This window comes from Procambarus clarkii, chromosome 10 (genome assembly GCF_040958095.1).
Source record: "Procambarus clarkii isolate CNS0578487 chromosome 10, FALCON_Pclarkii_2.0, whole genome shotgun sequence".
NCBI lineage: Eukaryota > Metazoa > Arthropoda > Malacostraca > Decapoda > Cambaridae > Procambarus > Procambarus clarkii.
Window position 1 is genome coordinate 7068602 of NC_091159.1, and position 5112 is coordinate 7073713.

Sequence of the window (5112 nt, forward strand, 5' to 3'; positions counted from 1 at the left end):
ATTCCCCCCTTCCCCTCTATGCCTTTACCCTCACATAAACCCCCTCCCATTTCTCCTCTCCTACCATTCTTTCTTTCCCTTCCACATCTTTCTGCTTGCTATCTCTCATACCTTTTATTTTACCTCCATTCCAATCACAACTGCCATCTCATTAGCTCCACTGGTCTCCCTCATCTAGGGAGAGGTAGAGCTGCCTCTAGATGCTCTGGTGCGAGAGCTTATCTCTAAGGCAGTTGTCCGGATGCGTCAGAGAACACGTGGGGGAAAATAATTCAGCATGCTGATTAGGTGAATGGCATTGTATTGACGGGTGAGCGGTGGGTGACGGTCTGGACCGTGGAGCTGGGGGTGTGGGGGTGTCTACGGGTGTATTTCATGGTTTATTTGCTTTGTTTGGGGGGTTTTGGGGCTACCTTTTTTGCTATCTTTGGGGGATGACGGGTGTTTGGGACGGTTTTGTTGGTTGTTTTTGGGCCTGTCTTTGTGGATGACTTTGGGGCTGCCTCTATTGCTGTCTTTGAATTGTGTTTGGGGCTGACTTTTGGGACGTCACTGGAGTATGTTCGCAGCTGTCTTTGAGGTATATTTGAGGGCTTTCTTTTGGAATATCTTTGGGGTATGTTTGGGACTGCTTTTGGTCTGCATTCGGATCTGTCTTTCGTGATGTATTTGGGTTGTCTTAAACACAACCTACACCTCAAGAATGCACTTCTTAAATAATAACAATCTGGTAGATTCTGATATTGAACAATAATACGAACAAGAACTTGGAAGTTTATTGTGCACCCCATACTCCTCCTGTGAGTGGTAGTTTATTGTGCACCCCATACTCCTCCTGTGAGTGGTAGTTTATTGTGCACCCCATACTCATCCTGTGAGTGGTAGTTTATTGTGCACCCCATACTCATCCTGTGAGTGGTAGTTTATTGTGCACCCCATACTCATCCTGTGAGTGGTAGTTTACATGGACTTAGTGTAACTAGCAGACAATAGGTCCGACCATGCCAATCATCACCATACAACAGAACTTCCACAGTCGGCTGACGGCTGACTTGTCAGCGAGCCACCCGAACGGAAGCTGTGCAGATTGCATTGCCACATCTCTGAATAGCCACAAACTATCATACATTCTACTGGGGACGAAATGTCTTCAACCTATTCTCAAAACTTAAATGGCTGAAATGCCCAGCTTGCTTGAACGCTGAAGCTTCGACGACTAATCTGAGTATCTGGTGAGCCATTTTTGGTAAACAGAAAAGTCTATATTACATTTTTAGTGAAGCTTTTATCATCCTACAATTAATTATGTATAATAATATCCTTCCTAGTTACTAACTCCATTAATTTAGTTACAGAAAATATTTCACAATGGCAAAACCCAATACTCGTTTGGCAGAATGGTTCCTCCACCTTTAGTATTAAAACTGTCCAATTTCGGTACTCCTAACTGACCACCCACTCCCCCCATGTATCAAGATTTACATACATATCATAGTGCTAATATTCGCAGTTATTTATTTTATTATAATTATGATGACTTAAGCACAGCATATACTCAGTGTCACAAACTCGTATGCTAATTCACTCACAAACCTAACTAATGTAAATACGGCTAATTGAGGCACATTCAATTTCGAGAAAAGTATACACGTATATTTTGATAATTTAGGACTCTTAATTAGTATAATTCACAATGAATAGATCCGGGTTTGTATGATTTACTTGGCATAAGACTTATTGTTCTGCTTCCTTTCTTTGCCATTGTCCTCGTTTCCTGCTTTTCAAGAAGCTGGCCAGATGAGTTTGCATTTGTTATTGATGCGTTTTAGAGTGATGGTGTGTGTGTGTGTGTGTGTGTACTCACCTAATTGTACTCACCTAATTGTGCTTGCGGGGGTTGAGCTCTGGCTCTTTGGTCCCGCCTCTCAACCGTCAATCAACTGGTGTACAGATTCCTGAGCCTATTGGGCTCTATCATATCTACATTTGAAACTGTGAATGGAGTCAGCCTCCACCACATCACTTCCTAATGCATTCCATTTGCTAACTACTCTGACACTGAAAAAGTTCTTTCTAACGTCTCTGTGGCTCATTTGGGTACTCAGCTTCCACCTGTGTCCCCTTGTTCGCGTCCCACCAGTGTTGAAAAGTTCATCCTTGTTTACCCGGTCGATTCCCCTGAGGATTTTGTAGGTTGTGATCATGTCCCCCCTTACTCTTCTGTCTTCCAGTGTCGTGAGGTGCATTTCCCGTAGCCTTTCCTCATAACTCATGCCTCTTAGTTCTGGGACTAGTCTAGTAGCATACCTTTGGACTTTTTCCAGCTTCGTCTTGTGCTTGACCAGGTACGGGCTCCATGCTGGGGCCGCATACTCCAGGATTGGTCTTACATATGTGGTGTACAAGATTCTGAATGATTCCTTACACAGGTTCCTGAACGCCGTTCTGATGTTAGCCAGCCTCGCATATGCCGCAGACGTTATTCTCTTTATGTGGGCTTCAGGAGACAGGTTTGGTGTGATATCAACTCCTAGATCTTTCTCTCTGTCTGTTTCATTAAGTACTTCATCTCCTATTCTGTATCCTGTGCCTGGCCTCCTGTTTCCACTGCCTAGTTTCATTACTTTGCATTTACTCGGGTTGAACTTCAACAGCCATTTGTTGGACCATTCACTCAGTCTATCCAGGTCATCTTGTAGCCTCCTACTATCATCCTCTGTTTCAATCCTCCTCATAATTTTTGCATCGTCGGCAAACATTGAGAGGAACGAATCTATACCCTCTGGGAGATCATTTACATATACCAGAAACAGTATAGGTCCAAGGACTGACCCCGGCGGGACTCCACTTGTGACGTCTCGCCAATCTGAGACCTCACCCCTCACACAGACTCGTTGTCTCCTGTTGCTTAGGTATTCCTCTATCCACCGGAGTACCTTCCCTCTCACTCCAGCCTGCATCTCCAACTTTCGCACTAGCCTCTTGTGTGGCACTGTATCAAAGGCTTTCTGACAATCCAAAAATATGCAGTCTGCCCACCCTTCTCTTTCTTGCCTTATTTTTGTTGCCTGGTCGTAGAATTCAAGTAACCCTGTGAGGCAGGACCTGCCATCCCTGAACCCATGTTGATGCTGTGTTACAAAGTTCCTTCGCTCCAGATGCTCCACTAGTTTTTTTCGCACAATCTTCTCCATCAGCTTGCATGGTATGCAGGTTAGGGACACTGGCCTGTAGTTCAGTGCCTCCTGTCTATCCCCTTTCTTGTATATCGGGACTACGTTAGCTGCTTTCCAAATATCTGGCAGTTCCCCTGTTGCCAGTGATTTGTTATACACTATGGAGAGTGGTAGGCTCAGTTCTCTTGCTCCTTCCTTTAGAACCCAAGGGGAGATTCCATCTGGGCCTATAGCCTTCGTCACGTCCAACTCTAGTAAACACTTCCTTACTTCCCCACTGGTAATCTCAAACTCTTCCAGTGGTTCCTGGTTAGCTATTCCCTCACTTACCTCTGGAATTTCTCCTTGTTCTAAGGTGAAGACCTCCTGGAATTTCTTATTCAATTCCTCACACACTTCCTTGTCATTTGTAGTGAATCCTTCCGCCCCTATCCTTAATCTCATAACCTGTTCCTTTACTGTTGTTTTTCTCCTAATGTGGCTATGCAACAATTTAGGCTGAGTCTTTGCCTTGCTTGCGATGTCATTTTCGTATTGTCTTTCTGCCTCTCTTCTCATCCTGACATATTCATTCCTGGCATTCTGGTATCTTTCTCTGCTCTCCAGTGTCCTGTTATTCCTATAGTTTCTCCATGCCCTTTTACTTTGCTGCTTAGCTAGCCTACATCTTTGATTAAACCATGGGTTTCTCATCTTCATTTCTCTGTTTTCCTTTTGGACTGGGACAAACTTGTTTGCTGCGTCCTTGCACTTCTGCGTGATGTAATCCATCATATCTTGGGCCGTCTTTCCCCTGAGCTCTGTTTCCCATGCTATATCTGTTAGGAATTTTCTTATCCCCTCATAGTTTCCCTTTCGGTATGCTAACCTTTTGGTTTCGGTATCCCTCCTCGAGTTCAATAACCCTTCTTCAATCAAGTACTCAAACACCAGTACACTGTGGTCGCTCATTCCTACTGGGTCCTCAAAACCGATTTCTCTTATGTCGGAGTCGTTCAGAGTGAAGACTAGGTCGAGTCTCGCTGGTTCGTCATTGCCTCTCATCCTTGTGGGTTCTCCGACATGCTGCGTTAAAAAGTTGCTTGTCACCACCTCCAATAGTTTGGCTCTCCACGTATCCTCGCCTCCATGCGGTTCCTTGTTCTCCCAGTCAAGAGTGTGTGTGTGTGTGTGTGTGTGTGTGTGTGTGTGTGTGTGTGTGTGTGTGTGTGTGTGTGTGTGTGTGTGTGTGTGTGTGTGTGTGTGTGTGTGTGTGTGTGTGTGTGTGTGTGAATGTGTGTGTGTGTGTACTTACCTAGTTGTACTTACCTAGTTGTACTTACCTAGTTGTGCTTGCGGGGGTTGAGCTCTGGCTCTTTGGTCCCGCCTCTCAACTGGCAATCAACTAATATACAGGTTCCTGAGCCTATTGGGCTCTATCATATCTACACTTGAAACTGTGTATGGAGTCAGCCTGCACCACATTACTTTTTAATGCATTCCATTTGTCAACCACTCTGACACTAAAAAAGTTCTTTCTAATATCTCTGTGGCTCATTTGGGCACTCAGTTTCCACCTGTATCCCCTAGTGCGTTTGCCCCTTGTGTTAAATAGCCAGTCTTTATCAACCCTCTCGATTCCCTTGAGAATCTTCAATGTGGTGATCATGTCCCTCCTAACTCTTCTGTCTTCCAACGAAGTGAGGTTTAATTCCCGTAGTCTCTCCTCGTGGCTCATACCACTCAGCTCGGGTACTAGTCTGGTGGCAAACCTTTGAACCTTTTCCAGTTTAGTCTTATGCTTCACTAGATATGGACTCCATGCTGGAGCCGCATACTCCAGGATTGGTCTGACATATGTGTTATATAATGTTCTGAAAGATTCCTTACACAAGTTTCTAAAGGCCGTTCTTATGTTAGCCAACCTGGCATATGCTGCTGATATTATCCTTTTGAT